Source organism: Hoplias malabaricus, chromosome 3 (genome assembly GCF_029633855.1).
Source record: "Hoplias malabaricus isolate fHopMal1 chromosome 3, fHopMal1.hap1, whole genome shotgun sequence".
NCBI classification, from domain to species: Eukaryota; Metazoa; Chordata; class Actinopteri; order Characiformes; family Erythrinidae; genus Hoplias; species Hoplias malabaricus.
In genome coordinates, this window is record NC_089802.1 from 40,009,507 (window position 1) to 40,037,271 (window position 27,765).

At 41.8% G+C, this 27,765-nt stretch overlaps 1 protein-coding gene across 1 annotated transcript in view; it reads right to left on the reverse strand.

The window, feature by feature from the left end:
* The window catches only part of cntn4 (contactin 4), a 239,177-nt gene that overhangs the window by 164,039 nt on the left and 47,373 nt on the right, over positions 1 to 27,765 (reverse strand). The gene's annotated exons all lie outside the window — the stretch shown is intronic.

A 27,765-nucleotide genomic window follows, 5' to 3' on the forward strand; every position in this document is an offset into this window, starting at 1 on the left:
ACAGGTTTACACAAGCTCTTCCTACAGTCTGCGGCGTGTGTTTAGTGTTTCTATAGGATCCCAGTACTCAGGGTCATTAACTGTGTGGTTTTACACTCTCTGCTGCGGTCGGAGGCTCTGTCTGTAATGACACACTGAAGAGTGAGAGGACAGATGAGCTGCTGCATCTGCACGCTCGCACACATACACACACACACCCAGTCACTCCACCAACCAACATGTGTTCAGACTGTAGGAGGAAACCCATGGATACACAGGGAAAAGACACTACCCTTTTTAAAAATGCAGAGCCAAAACCTGATCTACATCTGAAGCTATATCTGGGTTTTAAGGCTTTTATATCTTTCAAAGACCCACATAAACAGCTCGGCCATGCCATGTCATAACTTACTATATCCACTAGGGGGACTACATTCAAACCAGAGCATAGACAAACGAGCAGGAAATGGAAAGCTTGTGCTCCTTTGAAGAGGACGATTGGAAATGGGAGAAAATTGGAAAACATAAAACACACTATATCTGCTCCAGTTCAGTACTGTTCAGGTCTGACCACCGCTAGTGGACAGCCAATCAGAATAGACTCAACACACAACACTGCAGAGCCACTACACATAACAGAGACTCTGGAGGGGTGCAAGACACAACATGTGCAAGCCTCTGTGCACTATGTCCCCATGATTCCCTTCTCTGTTGTGGATTTACGCATATACGCATTACGCAAATAATAAATATTTAAAAAAAAAATCATTTTGGGATTGAACAATCAATGAGCAGCAAACTGACAAAAGCTCAGCTCTAGCTCCTTTCAAGAGCTTTCACTCTAAAGAGAAACTAAGCTTTATGAATATGAGAGAGAGAGAGAGGGAGAGAGAGAGAGAGAGAGAGATTTTAGTCGTCTGATTCCATTCACCACCACTGTCCGTATTACCTCACCAACCCAAACCCACTGTCCACCACTGTAACATCTTTAACAGCAGATGTTGGAGACAGAAATTCTTGGGTGCTTCTTTTTCAGCTTCAATGCCATGGATTTCAGTAACAAAAAAGGGATGTGGTTCATGTGTCACTCACTAAAGCAACATTTGGAACAGCAGTAACGATTATCCACTGCCTGTGAACCTGCTTTTAATACACTTGTGTTTATATAAACAATTCACCGAATAAACACAAATGGCTGGGGTAATTTTGAAGGGCTTGTGTTTTCCACTTACTGCACAGTTCTGCTCTGAGACCCCCCGCTGCTAAAAAGCTTTCTGCCTTTTCCTTGTAGAACTCCGTTCTGGGGTGTGGACTGAAGCACCGCTCTCCCGCTGTTTGAGAGTAAAGCCACCTGACCTTCGGAGCATTTCACACTGCTCTAAACTGAGCTCCAAGTCAACTCCGACTCGCTGGGAACGCTGGACTCACATTTCAATCCAATCCTGTTTGGTTTAGCTTAAAAATGACCCTCACTAATGTCTGCCAACTCTAGGGGGAGAGCAGGAGCACAAATACCCAACCTCACTTACTGTCCCTTTAAACTGGGCATGTTTCTCTGTTGTTGTTGTTGTTGATGTTGTCTCATCTTTTGAATTACATTCCCACTGATGATTCCACAACATGCTCATTTTGTCTAATTTATATCAATAAATTATACACCAATCAGACACTGACCTCCTTATTTTTAAATTCACTGTCCATTCTCTGAGCTCAACTGACCATTCTGTACATCTACAACTAAAAATTATAGTCCTTATATGGCTCTGCATACTTTGCTTGTGTTCTTCAGTGGTCAGGACCCCCACAGGACCCCCACAGGGCAGGCATGATGTCTCAGCACTGCAGTGAAACTGTGTTAGTGTGTGTTGTGCTGGTGCGAGTGGATCACGCACAGCAGTGACTGCTGGAGTTTTTAAACCCTGTGTCCACTCTGTGAGACACTCCTCCCTCATTGGTCCACCTTGTAGATGTAAAATCAGAGACAGTAGCTCATCTGTCGCTGCACAGTGTGTGTCGGTCGTCCTCTAGTCCTTCATCAGTGACACAGGACGCTGTCGGCTGGGTGTTTTTGGTCGGTGGACTGTTCTCAGTCCAGACACTGAGGGGTTTAAAAACTCTGCTGTGTCTGATCCATGATTAAAAAAACTGCTGTGTCTGATCCACTCTACACCAGCACAACACACTAACACCACCACCACCATGTCACTGAAGCACTGAGAATGATCCACCTCCACATCACACCTGCTCTGTGGGGGTCCTGAGCGCTGACAAACAGGGGGAATGAGGGCTAACAAAGTATGAACAGCAACAGATGGACTGCAGTGTGTCTCAGCTCATCAGAACGGTGTTGTGCGTGAGGTGCTCCACAGCCGAAGCACTGCAGGTTTCCAGTAACACAACGTAGAACAGCTGCTGCACTATTTATTAGAGCCCCTCTTCCCCATTACCGCTGGAGCACCACTGTCCAGACGTTATTTGGCTGGTGGGCTGATCTCAGAACAGCAGTCGCCTGTTAGTGGCTGCAGTGCTGATGCATGAGCTGATGAGTCCTGAGTCATCAACAAGGTGCTATTTTCTATAATCAATAAACACCATAAATCTAATGCAGTTCTACAAATCGGAGCTTGTAATAAATTCCCCCCACAGAAGAAGACTTGCTCCCAGCTGGAGGATGAAATACAAAACGAAAGACACTATCAGTTTCTGACGAGAGGCCATCCTCAAACTAAACATCGAGATTAATCACAGATACAGATAATCCTCCAGATATTAATGTGGTTTCAGAGAGCTGGGATTAGAGGCTCGGCCTTCACCAACCAACCAGCTGTGCCTCTTAATACAACTATTCTAAAATACTATTGAGTCATAAAATAAAAACAAATATTACTGCACCTCACAAAGTATCTTTAATAAGTCCTTAACAAACACCGCCCTCTAAAGACACAAACATCAAATAAACAAACAGGATTCACTGCTGCCCTCTAAAGACATTAACATATGACACCCTCTGAAGGCCTAATAATGAAACAACAAAGGAACAGCTATCTGCTTTTTATAGCTACTCCAGCTTAGACTAAAAGATACCTGCTAATTCTGTTGAAGCATATTCACAGTAATATTAATGACAATAAATAATAAACTACACAAGATTTAGATATGAATACACTTGATTCTGCACTGTACTTTTCCATTGTGCTCTTACACTAAGCACCGTTCAAAACCGAAAAGAGAAAACTGCTATTTGCGCAAAATGGCACTGTCCCAATTCACGGTTAATGAACAAAGGGATTTTTCCGACTATAGATCATTTCACCTCAGAATGTCATCACACATTTTTAAGATAGGAAACTGCTGCAATATGTAATTACATGTTAAAAAAAAAAAAAAAAAAGGGTTGCAGTGTGTCCAGAGCCTTCCCGGAATCACTGGGTTCCCACCCTGGAGGGGGCGCCAGTCCTTTGTAGGGCAACACACACATTCACTCACCCTCACCCCTATGGACACTTCCACCAACCAAAATGAGACACCGGAGCACCTGGAGGACACCCACGCAGACACAGTGAGAACACACCAAACTCCTCGCAGACAGTCACTCGGACAAAACCCACGCAGACACAGAGAGAACACACTACACTACTCACAGACAGTCACCCGGATGACACCTACACAGACACAGGGAGAACACACCATACTCCTCACAGACAGTCACCCGGAGGAAACCCACACAGACACAGGGAGAACACACCACACTTCTCACAGACAGTCACCCGGAGGAAACCCACACAGACACAGGGAGCACACCACACTCCTCACGGACAGTCACCTGGAGCGGGACTCGGACCCACAACCTCTAGGTCCCTGGAGCTGTGTGACTGCGACACTTACTTGATGCACAACCGTTAAATACAACTTAAAATATATATAAATAAAAAGAATCACAGTAAAGAATTTCTGAAATATCCAGGCCACTAGGTATCAGTGTAACAGTTGTTTCACTATGTGTGGAAGAATCATTTGAGAAAATGTCATATGTCTCCTTTAAATTAGCATAGCATTTAAAAGACATGATTATTGCTGTTGATATAAGATTTTTCTTCAAGTTTGTGCATCCAATTAAAATACCAACAAGCATTTTATAAGTAAATGTCCTGCACTAATGTACTGTATTCACTGACACTGTAAATAATACTATAATGGGGTCATATCTATGGCCTCCAGTTTATAATGAATGTATGTCTCATGTTATTTATTATAAATCAGGATGTTGTTCTGATAGAATCTACAATCACATTTAGAACCTACAGTAGGCAGCAGTTATAGGCGTACTAATAATCAATGAGCAGCAAACTGACAAAAGCAACTTCAGCTCTATCTCCTCTCAAGAGCATTCACTCTAACAAGAATCTAAGCTTTATGAATATGAGAGAGAGAGAGAGAAAGAGAGAGAGAGAGAGAGAGAGAGAGAGAGAGAGCTAGAGAGAGAGAGAGACTGAGAAAGAGAGGAAGGGAGAGAGAGAGAGAGAGAGAGAGAGAGAGAGAGAGAGCGAGAGAGAGATAGAGAGACTGAGAGAGAGAGAGAGAGAGAGAGAGAGAGAGAGAGAGAGAGAGGTGTAAGAGTTTGTTCTCTACAGCGACTCAAGACAAGCCTGGACTTCTGTAATTGGGCTTGTTTGTGTTGCGTGAGCGAGTGTGCTTGTGTGTGTGTGTGTGTATGCTTGTAAACTGTGTGTTTGTGTGCGTGTGTGTGTGTTCACACTAATTCCCAGGTGATATGACAGCAGTGTGTTTGTGTGTCTGAGTTTGAGCATCTCTCTCTAAGACACCGTGGCCTTAGACATGAACCTGGAGAAAACTACAGGCGGAAGACAACAACAATAAAAAAATAAAGCTGACACAATGACGTTGTTGACATTTACTCCAGAATGTAACTTCTGGACCATGATGGTGGGGCACAGTGTGTTAGACGCCAGCATTTTAGTGTGAAATACAAGTAAGAGTGCTCATTTAAGGTGGAAGGAAAAATGTAAAATTTAAGAGTTACTGTGGGTTAGAAGCCTCATAAAACCTTAAAATGTGTTTAAAATTCTCAGTAAATAGTGCGTGTGGGGGTATTAGCCCACATTTAAGACTGGACTGAAATGCAGCTAGCATGGATTTCTAAAATTGCCAATTTAAGGTAGTATGGAAAAATAATATTAAAATGTGACTGTGTGTTATAAATATTATACAGTTATACAGTGCAGCTAACACTTCCTCATGAAGTTCATTTCAAATAAGAAGCCAGAATGCAACTTCTGCACCATTTAAGGTGGAGAGGATCATTACACAATAAAAGCTGCATCATGTTACAAGAATTTAGACTGATGTATATTAAATGTGTCCATTTAATGTGGAACAGAACAGCTGGATAATAACCTAATATCAGCCTCATGAAATTTACCACTTATAATAGTGATAAAAATGGCAGCATATTATACATTAATATTTAATGTGGAAAGAAAAGTGTATAATACTCAAAGTCAGTCGTTTAAGGAGAAATGAAATGAAACAGATGTAAACTGCAGCCTTGTAATAAGTGATTTTTTGCCCCGTGTTCTACATTCAAACATAGAGCAGTCGTCCCCTGCTCCATAACGTTGGCCATTTAAGGTGGAATGTAAAAGCAGAATAAGAAGTTATTTTTAACCTCTTTGTAAACAATCTTTATAGGATTTTAAAAAACAGAGGTTTAAAAGGATGCTACACTAATTTCAGCCTTTTAAAGTTTACTCTTCTGCACTGTTTGAGTTGGAGAAGAAGCTGACTTCAGAATGTTACTGGTTTATTATTAATCTTAATGCTTATTCATGCTTCGGCTGTGCTTCATCTCCTCTGCTCCGTCTGTTCACTCACACAGAGCTCTGTTGCCCATTTGAAAAATTAAAACTCATTGTACAGGGTCATAGGGAAAGAAAAGGGTAGGAGCTGGAAACAGGCGGCAACAGGCCATTTAGAAGTCAGAGTTATCCTGAGTACTCACATCCTCTCATTCTTAAGAAGAGTTAAGGTTTACTTAAATGGGACATGGTCTCCCCCTTCTCCACGAGTGAACACAGTTCTGGTTCTTAATGAAACATCTGTGACCTGCTTTGGTCAAAATACCACAAGGTTCGAGCCCCACAGCAGTGTTCTCCCCCTGTGTAAACAGCCCTGTTCAGAACGGCCACTTTCAGCGCCTGTTCCTTTAAATGATAATGAGCCGCTCGCTGTTCACCCCGACCCCGAGCGCACAGCAGTGAGGAGCGAGGAGCAGAAGGTCTGTTTTTTTAGCCATTTTCACTCTGTTCTCTTTCTTCTCTTTCTTAAATGCTCTTACTCCTCTGCGCTCGTTGTGTCTGTTTTGCTGCGTGTAACCTTGTCTTTGTGGTCTTACTTTAATGCGGGTCCTGCACTGTAATTGGACAGACTCAAAGGAGGGGGCGGGGCCGTTGTAAATTCCAATATTTTCCGTCTCAGAAAGCCCACAGAAAACTGACTGGTTGGCCTTTTTTCACGGTGTGTGGGTTGGTGGACTCCAGATTCACACATTAATGAGCATATGCACTTAAAAAAAAAATGGAAATGACATGCCCCCTTAAGCGGAGAGCATTCAGTCCTGGCTTGTTTATTAAATGTTTTGCATGAATGGATTGTGCTTGAGGGGCTCCAGTGTTTGTAAATATATTGATATTGAGAGAAATGTTTGAGAAATATATAAATCTCCAGGATATGCCCCATTGCTGGTGACTGTAGCCCTCTGGAGCCCCTGCGCTGTCTGATACACCTGTCTACACGTGACATTTCTCTGGAATAGTAAAGAGGCCTCTACATGAAATCTGACAATTTACTGGCTCTTGTTTTATTTGTGACGCCGCACAGCGATGACACAATTCACATTTAGCGCCTTCCTCTTTAATCTGGGAGCTACACAGCCAGCGAAAATGTCAACAATGTCATTATATCGGCTTGACATTTTTTTATTCTGCCTGTAGATTCCTTTAGGCCTGTGGTTGAGGACACTGTGGAGGAGACATATCCTACACTTCGCACCAGACAGTCTAGAGTTTTACAAGCCTCTTCATTTTAAATCATTAAGAAATAGTTAAATAATATATTTTAAACTACTAATTCATGTTATTCCAAAGGCGACTTAAAAATGGTCCCAAAACTGAAACATCTAAAAACCAGAGCTTCTGCTCCTCACTTCTCACTACTGTGCACTCAGGGTGGGGTGAACAGTGGCTTATTATCATTTAAACGAACAGGTGCATGGTGGTGCAGCAGGTAGTGTCGCAATCACACAGCTCCAGGGGCCTGGAGGTTGTGGGTTCGATTCCTGCTCCGGGTGACTGTCTGTGAGGAGTGTGGTGTGTTCTCCCTGTGTCTGCGTGGGTTTCCTCCGGGTGACTGTCTGTGAGGAGTGTGGTGTGTTCTCCCTGTGTCTGCGTGGGTTTCCTCCGGGAGACTGTCTGTGATGAGTGTGGTGTGTTCTCCCTGTGTCTGTGTGGGTTTCCTCCGGGTGTCTGTCTGTGAGGAGTGTGGTGTGTTCTCCCTGTGTCTGTGTGGGTTTCCTCCAAGTGACTGTCTGTGAGGAGTGTGGTGTGTTCTCCCTGTGTCTGCGTGGGTTTCCTCCGGGTGACTGTCTGTGAGGAGTGTGGTGTGTTCTCTCTGTGTTTCCTCCTACACTCCAAAAACACATGTTGGTAGGTGGATTGGCGACTCAGTAGTGTCCGTAGGTGTGAGTGTGTGAGTGAATGTATGAGAGTGAGTGTTGCCCTGTGAAGGACTGGTGCCCCCTCCAGGGTGTGCTCTGGACCCACCGCGACTCTGAACTGGATAAGATACAGATAATGAATGAATGAATGAAAGGTGCTGAATGTGGGCGTTCTGAACAGGACTGACAGAGGGAGAACACATTTCGAGGTTGTGTGGATAATCACACGTTTTTCTACAACGCTCCTAAATACACCAGGGTCAGCACAGAAGGTGGGACAACCTACAGAAAAGTGAGAGGATGGTCAAATCAAATCAAAAACCATATCCTCATAAACAAAACACCACACTGTTAATTACACACCCTAAACACTGCGTTACAACACACGCAAAAACAGCATCAACAACATTACACAGTATGGCCCTGCCACTTTAACTCCCTGTACACCAACTCCATACAACTAAACACACACAGACACACACACACAGTTCAAAGCACCGAACATGAGAAACATCTGACAATCCTTGCATCATTCTGCGTTTCTTGGCAACCCTGAAACTCAAGCCCCAAACACAGCAGTGTGGAGGGCTCAGTGTGGAAACTTCCAGAGGAGCAGCCGTCCCATTATTTACGAAGAGAGAGAGAGAGAGAGAGAAAGAGAGAGAGAGAGAGAGAGAGAGAGAGAGAGAGAGAGAGAGAGAGAGAGAGAGAGAGAGGTGTATGGTGAAGTTTTAATTAAAGCCGAGATCTTTGGAGGGAAGTTAAATGACAGAGCCGCCACAATTACTCTGCAGCAGGTGTGGCAACCCCCCGAGACACAGCGTGTGTTCACTGCTGCACGAGAAACATGGAGAAAGAAATACAGTGAGAGAGAGAGAGACTCATTTCACACACACACACGCACACACACACACACACACACACACACTGGAGCACACAGTACCTCAAAGAAATATCACCAATACTCACATCCTCACATACACATCTACAGATACATACTTGCACACACACACACACACACACACACACACACACACATGCTTGGGCCCTACTCTCTCTATATATAGCATATGTATTGATGTTCTCCTTTAGCGTCCCTTAGTTCTGAACAGATTTAGAGACTCATGAGGATGGGGGTCTCTCCTCCTCCTCCTCCTCAGTCCATCAGAATCATACTAGTCAAATTGTATCTGGGCAGTTGGTGTTCTCCTCCAAGCGTGATGATCACAATTAGCATCGTGTTAGCAGCAGTTAGCAGTAGATCACTGTCATTGTGGCAGGATTATGGATTTTCCCACATCAGCTCTGTTTATTATTCCATTCAATGCAGAAACCTGAATGTAATGACTTTACCATTTAAGGTGCACTCTCTGACTTTACATCTACAAGGTGGACGAACGAGGGAGGAGTGTCTCACAGAGTGGACAGAGAGTGGACACAGGGTTTAAAAACTCCAGCAGCACTGCTGTGTCTGATCCACTCTACACCAGCACAACACACACTAACACAGCACCACCACGTCAGTGTCAATGCAGAGCGGAGAATTATTCACCACCCAAACCATACCATTGCTTTTCTGGTAAAAAAAGATACTGTAGACTACAGCAGGACTGTTTATGTACGTGAAAACAGAGTATAATTTTAACATGGGGTATGCTTTTTTTCCCCTGGCTCCACCTTGTGAGAATGCATTGATCAAAACAATGTGCTGTGACCTCGCTGTTTTCTCTCTGTGTGATCTTCAGGATAGAGGCCTTTATTCCTCCATCTTTCAGCAGTGAGCCAATCACGAAGGAACACCTTCAGAAACACAGAACCTCACTCATTTAAGTAGAACGTGCTGGGAATGAGAGAGAGAGAGAGAGAGAGAGAGAGAGAGAGAGAGAGAGAGAGAGAGAGAGAGAGAGAGAGAGAGAGAGAGAGAGAGAGAGATAAAGAGAGAGAGAGAGAGAGAGAGAGAGAGATAAAGAGAGAGAGAGAGAGAGAGAGAGAGAGAATACCAATTCGCCTGATTGCATGAATAAAACATTTAGTGATATGCATGCGCTCGAGGAATGAGGAATGTGTTGAGCAAGCACAAACAAAACTAAAAAGAAACATTAAAAAAACAAAAAAAGAACAAAAAAACAAAAGCAAGTGTGTGTTGAACTGGGGAGGAGAGGAAAAAATAAAAAAAAATAAAAAGGTGGAGCTGGGAGACAGAGAGAGAGAGAGAGAGAGAGAGAGAGAGAGAGAGAGAGAGAAAGAAAGAAAACAAGGTTGGTGTTGGATCGCTGACATCACCAATTATCCGGGGCTGGTCGGGGGTGTAGTTTGGGGACGGCGGAGGGTAATTGTGTCTCTGGAGACGGGGCAGGTGACTCCACCTGGGGCTGGAGAGGGCCTTCTGTTACTCAGATACAGTCTTGCCTTTCATCAACAAACCCTTCTCACAGCCGCTAATGCCGCCATCAACGAGATATCCGGACTAATGAAGACGTTAATGGAGTCAATAGTGCGGAACCTGGAAGGAGACCTTCACTGCCTCACAGCGAGTGAACTCATCTAAGGCCTACTCCACACTTCCACCTCACAGTTGTCAAGATATTATGTTTATTCCTGTATTTCTAGATGTCCATTGCCCTTTTTAGATTATTTTATTCAGTATGAAGAGTTTTATTCAACTGACAAATCGTTTCGCATTAACAATTAACACATATCAAAGACATCCAAGCCTCAGCCGTCCGAGTCCAGAAGTCCTATACTCTAAGAACAGGTTCTACATAAAGATTCTGGTTCTATAAAGAACATCAATCCTATTCCAGTAATAAGTGTTTGACATAAGTGTTTTAATCTGAATTTTGCTTATTTTAATTCTATATTTATATGGTATTTTATAAACGTGAAGTTGAAAATCTAGATTTTAAAATTCAGGAGGAAAAAAAAAATATTTAAAGGTCTAATTTAAAGAAATAAATCTTAAAAATGTAGCTCTCAAAATTATTAATAAAAGTTTATCCATTTTCATAAAATTATCATTATAATATAATAATTATAAAAAATAAAACCTATTGATATATGTAATTATAAAATACAATATTCAGATAAAAATTATTAAAATATTCAAAATTCAGATTCAAACACTTAAGTACTTTACCTCCATATGCTTCTTTTTCTAACCACTGCTAACATAACACCACTGACCAGCCGAGGAGGAGGGGAATGAAACCGCCCAGATCTGACACATGAGCTGACAGAAACCTACCTAGGTCCACGAGCAGAGAGACTTAATAAAGCCTCTTAAATAAAGTCTCTACACCCTCAAAATAACATGGTTCTTCAAGGTTTCTCCAGTAAAGAACATAGTTTTTGAATTTGAAGGATCCTTTGCACCGGTCTATTGTAAATGGGTCATTCTACTCCCTCAGAGAGAGCGAGGCCAATTATTCTCTCTTGGACTCGGGCTGTGAGGCATCACTGGGATAGAACCAGAGGTCTCCCAGTGGTACACATAACACACCCCACGGTCACATGGGAGCCAGCAGCTTTCTGCCAATGGAATAAAACACTTTGGCTGGATTAAGTCTGAAAAGGAGTAAAATAATCTGGAAACTGTGCAGATTGTTTGTTATCATACTCTTAATCTCAGTGAGAAATATTGACTATGAACTGGATTTTCAGAAGTTTTCTCCCTGCGTGGGAGGACACTCTCTCGTCCAGATTGTTTTTCACTGACTCAGGAGAATGAAGAAATGTCAAAAGAGCGTCTCGAAAAACATTGATTGGTCTCTTCATGAGGCAGAGTGGAGGAATCATGGAGCTGGATTGGATCTGGTTTCAGAGGTCAGATCTTTCTGGGGTTTAGTCTATTTTGAACAGAGAGCGTAGATTTAACGGCCCCTTGTAGAGATGCAGATAAGAGCAGACACAGGTGTGGGGATCGGACCCCGCAGAGGCTACTATAACATTATTTATCATGATATTTTGCAGTCTCGCAGTGTGATTGGCTGGAGGCTCTAAAATCACTCTGCCTTATTCGTCTGTAAACTATCAACACTAACCAGCAAAAAACAAAGAAACCAGTAAGTTCTCACTATAACACCTTTTTACACCAGTTATGCAGCAGGTTGTGTGTCACAGTCACACAGCTCCAGGGTCCTGTAGGTTGTGGGTTCAAGTCCTGCTCCGGGTGACTGTCTGTGAGGAGTGTGGTGTGTTCTCCCTGTGTCTGTGTGGGTTTCCTCCAGGTGACTGTCTGTGAGGAGTTTGGTGTGTTCTCCCTGTGTCTGCATGGGTTTCCTCTAGGTGACTGTCTGTGAGGAGTTTGGTGTGTTCTCCCTGTGTCTGCACGATCCAAAAACACACATTGGTTGGTGGATTGGCGACTTAAAAGTGACTGTAGGTGTGAGTGTGACAGTGCATGTGTGTCACCCTGCGAAGGACTGGCGGCCCCTCCAGGATGTGTTTCCACCTTATGCCAAGTGATTCCGGATAGGCTCCGGACCCACAGTGACCCTGAACTGGATAAGGGTTACAGACAATGAATGAATGAATGATTGAACAAATTGAAACAGATGCCCTGTTCCCCCTTAAGTAGTGTAGACACAGTGTTCCACCTTAAACACAGCAGTCAAAACCAATTTAAATAGATGCTTGGTTCCACCTTAAATATTCAAGTTTATTACAGTTTTGACAGATGCCTGGTTCCACATTAAAATCTGCTAGCCAAGTCTAGCTTTAACAGACGCCCTGTTACTCGACGCTGCTGTGTCTGATCCATTTGTACCAGTGCAACACACCACCACCACGTCAGTGTCACTGCAGCGCTGAGAACAATCCACCACCCAAATCATACCTGCTCTGCAGGGGTTCCTGGAGGGGTCCTTACCACTGAGAAACAGGTAAACGGGGCAAGTAAAATATGCAGAGCAACAGCAGAACTTCAGCCTTTAATTGCAGAGCTACAAAGTGCTCCTGTGTGGTCAGTGGAGCTGAGAGAGGGGGCAGTGAATGTTGTAACAGGAGGTCTGTGTAATGTTGTAGGTGATCAGTGTTTTTAGATTTTAAATTTTCTCATCGGTATCTGTGCCATCACCGTCTCAGAATAATACAAATCAATGATGAAAGTGTGTTTTCACTGCAATAGTGCACTCAAAGGTGTGCTATCCGTGACATACTGGCTCTGCTCGGCTTCTGGCTTTGAGCCTATGAACACTTCATTCTTTGCCAACATCTCGTCGCATGGCTCTCTCTCTCTCTATTATTGCATAAATATAATGATGAATTAAAGCTTTTCTGAGCACGTTTTTGAAATCAGTGCTTAAAGAACAGTGTGTGACCTGATAATAAGCTTGTTTCGTTACAAAGAGAGCATAATTAGTCCTGTTTAATGAGATTTAGTGTGGCACAGTGTGTGAAACTTTGAATAAAAATCATTGTGTTCATTTTTTTAATGCCTCGTTTTTATCCAACAATTCAAATCACAAAAAAAATACAACGCTGTGAGACATATCCTGTATTATAATAATCATAATTACAATAATCATGGCTCACACTAAAACACATTCATTTTCAACACTTTTCTCTTAATAATAAAGGTACCAGTAAGGGCTCTTTGCACAGTGCCATGGAGTAACCTTTGATTTTGAATAGTTCTTTGAGAAACCATGTTTTCTAAAAGATCCGCACGAGGCAGTGTGTAAAGGTCAGAGTTCAAAGATTTGTATGCATACCTACACATACCCTGCAAAGGCACACGCAACATCCACACTACATTATGCCAGGGTTGTGTAAACTTACACCAGTGACAGTGAAAGCCTGCACCACATAACACCAGTTAAAATACACAGCAGTAATTCAGTACACAAGCAAATCTCCACAAATTAGTCCATGTGCTAATACAAGGTGCAGCCCAGATATTTGTATAATTAAATTACGGTTCACTTTTATTTGACAACTGCTAAGTGAGCTCCTTTCCACTGGTGGCACTGTTTTGCTCACTTTGCCTCTGGAAAAACCCTGATGCCATTATATGGGCCGAACCATTTATGTAAGAACTGCAGTGAACTGTATTAGATGAGCCCTTATAGGCTTCTAGAAGGCCCCAAAAAAGGGTTCTTCAAGCTTGTTACAATAGATGGAACCATTTTTGGTGCCATATATAGTACCCTTCTCTAAAAGGTGCTATATAGAACCATCTATAACACATTCTCCATCAAACTGAAGAGCCCCTTCATGATGCAAAGATGCAAAAGGTTCTTTGAGTGTTCTGGGTTCCATATAGGACCATTGTCGATATTAAAGTGTCCTTGTAGAACTGTTGTTTTTATAGTTTTCAGAAGCTATCAGTGATTAACAGAATCAAAGGCTTGTGAAAAGTCAAAGGAAGAAGCTCGAATATCACACTTTGGATTTTCATTTACAGTGTGATGCCAGCTTTGAACAACGAGGTCCAAAGATGACACAGGAGACCTTTTGTTCATGAAGCCCCGCTGTGACAATTTTATTGACCGAGTGACTTGAGAAACTAAAATATCCTGAAGTAGACCTTTAAAGACTTAGCCATCAATGCTAAGGATATGTGGTGATAGTACTATGGCAGTTATGGCAGTTTTCCACTGCACAGTTCCTGTTTTTCTTGAGTCTACTCACATTTTGGTACCTGGGACGTGGCTCTTCAACTAATACTTTTAATAAGAATAATAACATCATCATCATCATTGCTTACATTATATATACTATGATTCGATCAGTACACATGAGCATAACAGCAGACCTATGTGAAGTATAGGATCCTATTAATTTTGTCAATAATCTTTAGGAAGATTGACCAGAGGAGGGTAGGTGGTCAGATTTGGTTCCTCCCAAGGCTTCTTCCTCAGCTCTGAGGGAGTTTCTCTGTGCCATTGTCGCACCTAGCTTGCTCTCTTGGGAGTTTTTGCATTTCATGTTAAAACTTCTGTCATTACTGGAATTCTGTGAAGCTATGTGACAACATCAGTTGTAAAAAGAACTATACAAATAAATTTGGTTTAATTTGATTTGATTCCTTATATACTACCACAGCCCTTGCCCCACCCACACAATTGAAATGTAGCTGCCGACATCTCTAATGGAAACAGTGGTCTTTGGAAACCACAACAACGGCGGCGGTAACATTAAGCGGTGTTTACTCATGGTGTATTGGCGTGTTGTTGTTATTGTTGTTGTTGTTATTTGGGACTGAACACAGCTCTGTCATCAGTTCAGACAGATCAGTAGAGTTTGTTCCTTCCTTGTTGCTTGTTGTAGCATTCAGCTCTCGCTGGATTCTTTCATCAGCCACTGATCTAAGGAGCGTTTTAACCTCTTCAAAAGACTGCGTAATTTTACAAGCTGCCATCGTAACACGGATAAAAAACAACTGTGATCTCTGCTGCAGCTGGAGATTTTACAGATGGAGAGTTGGTGCTGGACGTCTGCGTTGCATGGTGTAGAGTGACAACCCTCTCTGGACAATCAGCCATGGTTTAGTCCTTAATCGGCTCACTCTGAACTACGAGAGAACAGGGACTAAAAAATAACCCACTTCCAGGACAAATTTACATAATGGAAAAGCAGAGAAGCAGAGTAAAATCGAGTAGGGAACATATAGTGGGGGGCATTTGGCTGTGTCTTCTTGGTGACTGCACAGTTTGTACATGTTTTTCATTTTGTCGGGCAATACCAGGTTTGCAGACAAATATTGGAAAAGTGACTGGGACTTGTTCCACACTGATTTGATTTAAAATCTTAGGCTGGATGTTCCCAAGTGTGGACACTGATTTCTTTTACTCGTCAGGAGGCAAAGTCAGTACTTAACCTGGCCAGTTTGGAAAATGGTAATGCCATGGTTTGACAGTTTGTTCTCAGTTTGCTTTGGAAGGAGATTACACCCTCATGGACAGAGGCAATGTATGTTTTATGTCAATTTCATTTCAAATTTTCCCTGGGATCAAAACCTCTTCCCTCATCTTTAACCTCACAATCTCATAAGTGCAGATACCTTTGACCAAGGCTTTCTGTACTCCTGAATTTGTTACTCTGAATTCTTGATACGTGTGGTCATCTAAGGCTTGTCATTGTCCCAAACCTGACTTCTCTTATGGTACTGTGTTGTTGAGAATGTGCTAAATTACACCACAGAACTATCTACACTCCTTGCTTTCCCCTGTGGCTGTGATGCCTCATATACTCCGGCACAGTCTTCTCAGCAGAGACAGTTCCAAGAGTCGCTTTGACTCGACTGTACAGCAGTGTCTTCCAACATGTTTAGATATATGTTTAGGCCAGGACCTGCTGACCAGAAAGTGGTCTGCTGATCAGTCCAACCAAGAAGGGGGCCAAAGGTGGTTTTTGATGGTAGAAACTATGTCAGCACGTAGGATTCTTCACAGCCTGTTTCAGGCTGTATTAGGAACACCGATTACCATATTAAGTAATATTTGTATCTCTTAAAATATATTATTTATATTACAGTATACAGTATTATTCTTAGACACTCATCCAATCATCTAGAAACCTAATTGTCTAAGGATTACTCCACTTGGTGTCAATACATTAAAGCAATACATTAAGTCAAAGGTTCTCAGGGCTTATTAATCTAGAACATCAGATAAAACAAGACACAACCCACTAGATTTGGTTAGAGAAGGGATCACGATGTTTAGGACATTTGAGGGAACATAAAATGTAATAAAATTATTAGAAATTTCTCATAGTGTGATCTTGGTTTAAATATTTTGGAGTAAACCCATGCAGGTACAGCATGCACTGCTGTACAAAAGACTGAACCCAGGACCCATACATTTTGCAAAGCATGTTTTTGAAACATACATTGTGATTCCGGTATCAAAGTCAAGATGTGGGTATAGTTTGACTCTTAAAACTGACTCTGCTGGTTTAAAGGTCCGGGGACTCCAGAGTGTCCAGCTTCTACAGACAAACCAACTGACTGAGACTAAACTGGGCGAGAAGGAAGAGTGGATGTCACTCCTTTTATTTTAGCGCTCTATATGAATAATTTATCTGCAGCACTTTTGTGAACAGTTTTATTTAATTTTTAAACTCTACCTGTTTTAGGTTCAGAAATCTGTAAGTGATCTAATCTGGTGAATTCCAGAACCTAGGAAATATCCATTTAGAAATGGTAGAGCATTTATTTGATGAGCTCCACACCTATGGTGTCATCTGCTGCCAGAATACAAACAACTGCAGTGAGAGACAACAACTGCAGCAAAGTCATCATTAAAAATGGAACGGGAGTATGACAGAGCCATCCAGCACCGTCCAGATGCAATTCCTGACACATTTGACCAAAGGGCTAATGCTAGTCATCTTTATGAATCAGTTACAGTAAACATACTAAGAGTCTACATTCAGATCTGGAGTCATACATACAGAAGCATGTGTCCCTGGTCTCGAAATTGTACATTTTTGACGTTCAAAGCACCACATTCCATTTACAACAGCACTGAAATGTGGCTGAATTATTATTAGTTGTTGTTTCAATGTTGAAAAAAAATGTTAAATGTTAAGATAAGACCACTTCAAAAAGTTATATTAAAATATGCTGAGAATCATCAACAACAATCCACATGAAACCCCCGACAATGTTAAAAGTCAATCACAACAGCTGTGGTTATGAAGCACATGTGTAGCTTGCATCGCAACCTGAACATTGCTGTCAAGGTTGATACATATACATTAAAAAGCAAAGAGTTTTCACATTTCTTACTTTGAGCTGGAGGATGAAGAGATAATTGAAAGGACAGAAAATATAAGAGATGAGTGAAATGCACTCTGGTGCTTGGGTCAGCTGTTGAGTGGCTATAGTTTGAACATGAATGGAGTTATAAAACCCAATGGGAAGATAGAGCGATGCTGAAGAATAAGACACAATCACGATATCAACATAGATTCACTTTTCAGAATCAAAACAAACTACAATGTTGGAATGAAGAAATTTCAAAACTTTTTGTACAAGTGCACAAATAGAAATGCTCCAAATCAGCGTAAAATATAGATGACCGTGTTAAATTTATCATTTCCGATTATAGTTTGTAGATGCTTTTAATTGATTCATTTTCCTGTTTTTTAGTTTCACCTCAAACCAAAGCATAAAAAACTGTATAATAATAAATAGCTTTACATCCCCAATGAGAGATATATTCGACTCTGCTGCTACTTCAAGCTCCTCCAGCTTTCTGGTGTGTGAAAAGCTGGTTTGTAAAATATGTCAAATCTTAATGTAGTGATTTACGGAGCCAGACGAAAGGAAGGTCAAACCAAATCTCGATATTCAATACTCTGGGGCAGGATCAATAAGACTACTGCTAAGACTAGTTTGCGGTTGATTAATGAGGCACTAATTACTGTTAGCTTTGTCCAAGTCTTTTCTAATGATCAGATTACAGGATCTTACAGGATCTGATGCAGAACACAGCACAGTTATTAATGAGGAGCAGTGGCAAGGCGCAAAATCCTGAAGAAAGTGGACGCAGCAGTAATTAATGAAACAACCTATACTTGAAAACTTTGCTAAGAACCATTTAGTTACACTAAGCAACACATAGGTCACATTTACTGTTAGTACATGTTAATACTGAAAAAAGGGGAATCCCACCCAAATTTTCATTATTAAATAGCGAACTAGGTTATTTCGAGTGAATCAATATAAACTATTTAAATTTAGACTGGTTTTGAGTCTGAATTGGTCACAGTTTGAATAATCTCCACAGTAAAGGGACACTGTTCCAGACACATGCCCAAGGAAGGTCACCTTGCCCAATGCCAAGAGTCAATCAGAGGGGTATAAAGCACTTTGACACTGGACAGTGCAGTTATCGGGAATGAATGAGCTCCATCAAGTACCCTCAGGATGATCTAGAGTGGTGTTTAGGATCCAGAACTAATCGCCCAACATCAGCGTCTCATCGTACTAACACTGACATGGGCGACTGTCATCAGCTGCTCACAACAATGTTGCAATATCTCAGGACAAGCCAATAAGGAACAAACTCCCTATAAACACGACCTGACAGAGTTGTTTATTAATGTTTGGCCATACAGTGTATATTTATTTCATATGCTTTATGATTTATCATAAAGCCTGAGGGCCCTGCTTTAATCAAGCCATTCAGTTATAAAATTGATCTGCGCCTTTTCCGCTGGGCTGTACCTGCTAACAGAATACAAAACCCCAAAAACAGTCCGCTCATTCCTCTACAGCTGAGTGTGTTGTGATGCAATGACCTCATATAAACTCTTCTGACATCTCCGCAGATTTCATCACGCTCGACAAAGCGGCGAACTGCAGCGGCCAATGATTATATGATGTATTTCACAGAGACTCAATAACCTTTATTTACACAAAGCCAGTGCATCTCTCTCACACTCCCTCTGTCTGCCTGTGTGTGTGTGTGTGTGTGTGTGTGCACGCATTTGCAGATACAAAGCTTTCAGAACCGGCTTGGCAGATGAAATCTATCTAGGTTGGGGGAAAATATCCTTTCAAGGTTTGAACAGACTCCGAGGGGGATCTCGGCTGCGAGGAAGGAAAATATCTGCTTTGTGAGCTCACCTCTGTGGAGAGAGAAATAAAAGAGGTAAATAAAAAAAGGGCAAAAAGAGGAGCCTTTTCTCCTCACAAAAGGCCCGCGGTAGCGTTTTAACTCCTTCGATCCAGCGTCGTCAATTTGCAGTTAGCCTTTATAAGTCAGGAAAGGGTTAATAAGATGTTATGTGTGTATCAGAGCAATCAGCTGAACTCAATTGACTCACACCCAATAACATCCCAACATCGGGAAAGGGTAATTTAACAATACACTGATCGGCATTCAGCATCATCAAGGCCAGCTAGAAATAATCCAGCTCTAATCAATGATCCCAAGTGTCTCTCTCTCTCTAGTGAACTGACCACGCTTTGGCGACAAATCCTTCTTTATTTTTTTTGTGATTAACTTTTTGCTCATTAATGATGACAAGCTTTGGACAATAGAGTTCAATAAAGTCCCTGTAAAAGCCCAGCAAGTGGAGGAAGTCTGATCACGCAGCACACTGTCAGACACATATACTCCTGGTTTTATGGTAAATGAATGTAGCAGATTGTATGGAATTCAGAGAGTAAACTGGACTATGTTTGGCTAAAGGGGTTGTGTGTATGAATTAAATGTCCTGTAGTGCCCTGTTCTCTCTGTTTTTAAGGCGTATTTGGTCTGCACATTAATTTACCGTAATAGCATGAGTATATGCAACTGAGGTGTGCAGGTACGGCAACCCCTAACAGAACTCAAGCGCAGAAACAAGTATAATTTACTCACACAAAAGGAAGTTATGAACATGATCTGATGACCACAGATCAGGCTGCTTCTCTTGGCAACAAGCATTCTAGATATTTATTACAACAAGCGCTCAGATATTTACTTTACAAGGCTCCTAATGGGCTAGGTGGAAAACGCTGTGTGGGGAGTGATTTTGTTTCGTTACACTTTCTGCTTTCTAAACGACACAAGACACAACCAACTGTTTAATCCCACTTTGTAGAAAGCACATTTATTAATTGTGTGCTTACATATTAACAACGCATGTTAATGCGTCCACTCTTAAAGATTACCATAGTACAGCTTCTGTAAATGCACATATTAAGCAACTTCACGTTTTTCTCCTTCAGTTTCATGTAAGTACATGAGTAAACTACTATGGTACATCATCTGAAACAATGGCTACATTAACAGTGGTTATGCGGGTGTTACATGTGTTTTTAATAGTTAATAACAAGTTATAATAGTTAATAAATAGTTAATAATAGTTAATACAAGTTAATAAGTTACTAAAGACACTTTGAGTAAAGTGGGGCAGATGACTTATTATTATTATTTTTATAGTAAGGTAGTTATGTTAAAAGTTATCTGGGAGGGTAATCAAAATGATTTCCAGTGAAATCTGTCCTGGCACTGTAATTACTAAGTATTGACATTACGTTTTTAAATGTAATTATTTGTAACGAGTGGTGTCAAGAAGAACATCCAGCGTCATAGCACTTGGGCATGGCTTGTAAAGTGGCTCAGCCGAAACCTCACCACAGCTGCGGTGTTTCTGAGGGTGAGGCCTCGGACAAAACACAGTTCTCACTACAAAGAAAGACCTAATAGGTCCAAACACCATTAAACAACCTAAAAGCATCCTACATATTACTCCCACCCTCACAGCACACAGCAATGAGAATAAAACCTCAAAAAAGTGAAAAGGCTGTGCCCGCAGTGCATGCTGGGAGCTCCCCCACTGCCATAACTCACAGTCTGAAGTTCCTTTCATTCCTCTTCATTGAGTCATTTAAAAACTTGAGCTGAAAAGCTGACAATTCATAAAATCCAGTTGAAATCACAAATGTTAAGGAAAATTACAAAAATATCTTGTCCCGACTTATTGCTTAACAAATGTTTTACAGTGTGTGGGTTTGAGTAATTTGCATACTACGTACATATATTTTATGTTCTGATAATAAAAATGTAAATATTTTATTTAACAAGCATTTGGTGTACTCTGCCTGCATATTTTAAAGGATGTCCTTTAAAAACTGTAACCGTGTAACAACATTTTATTTAGTAATAAATATGGATGGATGGATCAATACAGAATAAATAGAGTAATGACGTTTTTTGGCGATATCGCTCAGCTCCATACCACAGTGTCCTCGCTCTCACTTCCCTCTCGCTCTCTTCAGTAAACGGACCATTCAGGTAAACAATTCATTTGACTTTGTTCTGAAACCCTATTGCTGTATTATCTGGATTAACTGTGCATCTTTTCTATTGCACACCCAAAAAAAAAAAAAAAAAAAAAAAACACCATTAAGATAACTATTTATTCTCATTCTTTTTTCAAATATTGATCACAAACTTGGAGAGAATCATCCCTTGGTGGAGGGCCACACTCTGCTATTTGGCGACGTCTGATGACGGCCGTAAATAAATGTTCTGTTAAAGCAACTGTAATGAACTGGAAAGGGTGCAGAACCGAAAAGGTCACTACTTGTGTCATAAAAACAAACCTACGGAAGTTTCTTCTAGAAACCACTACCCAGCGGAAATAAAAGGGGGTCCGACCCTCCACCCTCAACAAGAACAGGGTGCAGAAGGTGGAGACTCTACCTGAGAGGATGCGCCATGTTCTGAATGTGTTGTTATACACGGCTGGCCTCAGACGGAGCTCTTCACCGGGGCCTGGGCTCGTGGATATGAGCTGATAAGGCACTGGAGGATGGACTCTGCACAGTCAATTGTGCCGCGGATCTCTCTGGAGAGTTGGGCCGCTGTTAAATTTAGCGATACGGTCTCCTGCACTAACAGAAAAGCCCTGCCGCAGCCACACACACACGCACACAGAGCGCTCGGCTGAATGTTAAGGAATGTATTTCCCCCATTCTCGCCGTAACCGCTCTCTGATCATGTTCTCAGCCTCACAAAAAGCACTTTATAAATTGGTTCAAGGTCAGGGAACAGGGAAAGAGATGTTCGCATCATTCAGGCTCTGCGGGAGCTACTGGAGCAAATGGGCCATGGCAACATGGAGCCATCCCAGCAGAAGAACATCAGAGAGGAATGTCCATCTCCGAGTGTCGAGCGTGGATCAGAAACAGACCAGAAGTGGAACCCAAAACCTGACACCGGGACGACACACAGAAGATGAGACCCTTCAGGGACATTCAGGAGCAGGCTAACGGACCACAGCAGGGACACGGTTCTTTTAAAGGCAGGAGATAATCAACAGCTCTGTCCCTCCTTCCACTGTATGAGGACAACTCTCAAAAGAAGAAGAAGAAGAAGAAGAAGAAGAAGAAGAAGAAGAAGGAAAAGATGAACAAGAAAAAGAAGAAAGGAAAAAAAAACATAAGAAGAACAAAAATAAATGGAGAGATAAAAAAAGATGTTGGAAAGATTATGTTAAAAAAGAAAAGAACAAGAAAAGTAGTATCAGAAAGAGAAATAAAAATAGAAGAATGAAAAATGACAAAAATAGAAAGAAGAAGAAAAATGAGAAAAAAGGAGAATAAGAAAAAAGATAAAGATGATGTATAAGAACAAGAAAGAAGAAAAAGAAAAGGAGTAAAAGATAAACAGAGAAAAAATAAGATAAATAAAATTATGTTAAAAAAGAATAGAAGAACAAGAAATAAAAATGAAAGAATAGAAAAAGACAAAAATAGAAAGGAGGAAGAAGAAGAAGAAGAAGAAGAAGAAGAAGAAGAAGAAGAAGAAAAGAAGGAAAGAAGTGAAGAAGATGAAATAAACTCCACTGTGGGGATTTTAAAACTTGGCTCGCGTCGTTGTGGAGCAGTAAGTGCCAGAGGCAGACCCCTCCCTCGAGAGAGAGACGCCAGCCCCTTGATCGGCATTAAACCCTGCCTCACAGCCACGGGCTCAAACAAACACCAACACAGCCTTTAAATAAATCAGTGAGCAAAAACGGCTTGATGGGACACCAACAACTGACAGAGAGAGAGAGAGAGAGAGAGAGAGAGAGAGAGAGAGAGAGAGAGAGAGAGAGAGAGAGAGAGATGGCTCAGGACAAAGGGAAAGGAGCAAAAACAAATGGGAAAGGCTGGATTCAGGGGATTGTGGGATTCTGGAAAGGTGACAAACCTAGATTCACTGAAGTCGGCTCTAGCTTCGGTTGGAGGAGCTCCATTTGTTTCAGGGGTGACCGAGATTTGCATGGGACCAAATGTGGGAATTTATTTGCATATGACTGTCATGCCACAGTGATACCTTTAGATTCTGCCCCTTCTTTCTGTTCCCTCCTCTCTCTCTCTCTCTCTCTCTCTCTGGTCCAGCCACCAGCCCCGCCCCTGTTGCTTTGTCCCTTTAATAACTAAATCAATCACCTGCGCGTGAGGAGCCTGGCCTCTCGCCGCACTCTGAGCCTATTTCAGGCCCCTGACAAAGGCACAGCACCTCAAATTACTTTCAGACCTAATAGACACAAGATTTATTTTCCCCCCATCACCACCGTCCACACCCCACCCCCCCACAATCCCCCTCGGATCAATGGAGCTCAGTCCATATGGACTTCGCAGTAATTCCATGATAAGGACGACACGATTTGTTAAAACCACAGATGGTTGCAAAAAAAAAAAAAAAAAAAAAAAAAAAAACAAAAACAAAAAAAAAAAAAACAGACAAATCAACTCACTTCAGAAATGTTCTCATATGACAATCAGCTTGACTGGGGTTCCCCTGTGGTGCTCTTAAGGTGGTATCGAGCAGGGTATGATGTTTATAATGAGGTAAAGAAAAGAATGTGATGTATTTAAGGTAGTACTGAGTGAGATGTGTTGTATTTAAGGTAGTACTGGGTGGGATGTGTTGTATTTAAGGTAGAACTGAGTGAGATGTGTTGTATCTAAGGTAGAACTGGGTGGGATGTGGTGTATTAAAGTAGTACTTAGTGGGATGTGGTGTTTTTAAGGTAGAACTGCGTGAGATGTGTTGTATTTAAGGTAGTACTGGGTGGGATGTGTTGTATTTAAGGTAGTACTGGGTGGGATGTGTTGTATTTAAGGTAGAACTGAATGAGATATGTTGTATTTAAGGTAGTACTGAGTGAGATATGTTGTATTTAAGGTAGTACTGGGTGGGATGTGGTGTATTTAAGGTAATACTGAGTGGGATGTGGTGTTTTTAAGGTAGTATTGAGTGGGATGTGTTGTATTTAATGTAGTACTGAGTGGGATGTGTTGTATTTAAGGTAGTATTGAGTGGGGTGTGGTGTTTTTAAGATGGTATTGGTGGGATCTGATCTTCAGAAGGTGGTATTTGGAGGGAATTAAAGGCTTTAATGTGGCATAGAGCGGGACATTGTGTTTATATCTTGACAGAATGTGTTGTTGGTGGAAAGTAGCACATTCTTTATACACTCAGCCATTGCAGTGCCTCTCTGTAACCAGCCAATCAGAGCGGAGCTTATCAAATTACTCAGGAGTCCTCCATACAGGGGAAAACAGCTTGATTTATTGTAAGGCCAAAGCATATATTTGTAAATGAGTGTGTAAATCTGTATCTGCGCATTTTCTGCTTTAAACAAAGTCACATTTCTACAGTGATGTAAAACACTGACAACATTCATTCTACTGCAGATTTAATGCATGTTTATGTACATGACTTATTATTCCAAGTCATTCTGGAACATGTTTATTGGTCTGTCTATCGTGAAATTTCACACAGTGTAAAGCAGCTGCAGCAGATGTGTTTAAATGATGAGAAAAATGAAGATGTAAAAAAACAAAACTCAGACAGAATGTATTTTGGTCAGCAGTGACAGCTGAACAGAGAGCCACGCTAGAAATATGCAATCCCCAGAACATTTCTTGATAAATATGATGAAAAACAAAATCAAAAGCTCATGATTGTATTGTGTCTCGGCGTGGACAGCGAAGGCAAGTAATTTACCGTGCTATTAGCATTTGTACTGAGATGCCGACTGTGGGTCTGAAAGCGAACCCCTCCTCAGAAAATAACGCAGTGCACAAGGCAAAATTGTTTTGCGAAAAGTGCTGTTTACAGGATCCCCACTGGGCCTCGCCTTTACAAACCATGAATAACTTGGTCGCCAAACGACTGGTTTCCGATGCCCCACTGTTTGTCTTTTCACCTGCCGCTGTTGAATAAAGACCACAGGAAGGGACGGAAAGGAGAAAGGCATTTGGGAGAGCCCTGCATCCAAATATTTGTGGCGTCCGAGTGGCACATCAGCAGATTAATCCGCTGATGGCCTTTTCCATTTGGTGTTCTGGACTCCGGCAAATGGACAAGCCCATCAACGTCCAATCAGACGCATCTGGAAGCTTGAGGAGAACACAGCCCTGAGCGGGAAACAGATTTGGCTCAAACGTGTGATTAATTATAGGTATTATATGCAGACGTCGCCAGTAGCATTGTGTAATGAAGTGTCTAAAAGAGTTCCGGCAACTTCCTAAACTGTGGGATCATCCAACACTGGAATAAACGCAGGATAAAGGATAATCCAAACAACCAGGGTGCTACAGAAAGCCAAATGGATCAAGGCTTTCTCAGTTAGCCCCATAAACTGAGCTCACGATTCAGGATTGTTCAACTAGAATGTCCCCCATTTCTTTACCTTTTATAAAACTTTCTAATTGGGGATTTTCCAATAGGAATGTCCCAGACCTCCTACTTTATTGGGAAACCTCAGATTTTAGAAGTGGCCAGTATAATTGACATTGTCCAATAGGAGAAGAGCTGAGGGACAAAGTTGAAGACTCTCCATAAACAACATGGCACAACTCTTTCATACTGGACAATGTCTACGTTGATGACTGTCTAATACCACTGCTCTACCCCTATTGGACAGTGTGAAACATCAGAGTTGTCCTATAAAAATGTCCCTCAGCTCTTCCTCCCACTGGACATTAAACAAGTTCACAATGCTCCATAAACAACATCCCTCTGCTTTTCAAATTTCAGGACTCTTCATGAGCAGTCTTCTCCTAATGGACAATGGCTTAGTTCACGTTTGCCCACCCCCAGTTCTTCTCCTGTTGGACAGACTTGAATCAAGGCTTCAGTTATCTGGTTAAAGTAAGATATCCTACTTTGTAAAATACCCCTCAGGTCTACAATCCAAGAAATGAGACACGTACACCATTGTATAACATGGAGCTGGGGGCTGTTTCCCAAAGCAGGGTTGATGAGCTAGCTAGATTACTTAAGCCAAGCATTGAGGGCAGTCTAACAGAAATGCCCCTCTGGTCTTTTCCTGTTGGACACATTTGACTTGAAGCTTAAGTTATCAGGTTAAACCGAGTGGTCCTGGTCTGTGCAAAACCAAACACCAACCCCCCAGCAACTCAACAAAACTTCACACCAGAAAGAGGTGCAACCACACAGAGCTTCACACCGACCCCACATTCACCAGTCCGGTCATCACAGCCTGTGTTTACATTTACATAAGTGTCCAATCCCGCAAATCGGATTTGGGTCCATTTTTGATGTGGTCCTAGAGTGGACATGGATCTGATTTGTGGCCAAGCAACTTTAAAGAGTCAGGGTCAGTCACCACTGCTAAAAAAAAAAAAATCTCAAAAGCAAGGCATTCTATCATATATAGATATTTAAAATACACTGTTTGATGCCACCTGGACACACAGTCAGTGATGAACCTGGGATCATCAGGTGTTTGGGGTCTGCCCAGGGGACAGCCAGCTCTAGCAGCTCTTCTTGTTTGGTTACTTTTCACCAGCTCTTCACAGCTCTTCTTATTTAGAGCGCATATTTGTTAAAATAAATATGACTCACTTATCCCTTCAGTAACCATAAACCTAACTAACCCTAACCCTAGTGGAACCATCAAGCTGGAGAATTCAGATTCAGGCCAAAAAAACCCCAAAAAACTCAGAATTCAGCAGTAATTCAACAGAAAGGAGGGGTCTGTGTTTGCTCCGAGAGGAAAGCAGGCAAATCAGAGTCAGACGTGAGCAATCAGTAGATGAGCAAGTCAGACTGGGTTGCCCAGGTAACTGGAATGAGTTCAGATAATGGGACTTAAGACAATAGATGCTCCACACACAAACACAGAGGCTCTGATATCTATGATGTTCCCAGCTGACCACTGGGAAATTGTCTGATTGGCTGTTTGTAGGGTGTACACTCACTTCTGTACGGTGGGTTCCACCAGTCCAAGGACACTCTGGAAAGCTTGTGTATTTGATGGAAATCAAGTTCAAAAAGTCCACAGTTTTGTTTCCCGGGGGTGTGTTTTTGTTGCTGCGCCATTCGGAAAAGCACCTGCTCTGACACGCCACACAAAAACAACAGTCTGTGGTTGGTTATTTTGCATGTCAGTCAAATGGTTCTTTCAGTTCCCGGCTACGGCGAGCTTTGAAATGCGCCAGACTGTCTGAGGAGTAGGGCAGCCGTGACAGAAATGCAATCAGGGAGAGAGTATTTTGTTGGGATTCAGTGGAATGAGCTGAAAGAAAATCTGCATTCCACAAGCTCAAACCTGTCTGGTGAATTTGCATCATGTGATTTTCTACAAAT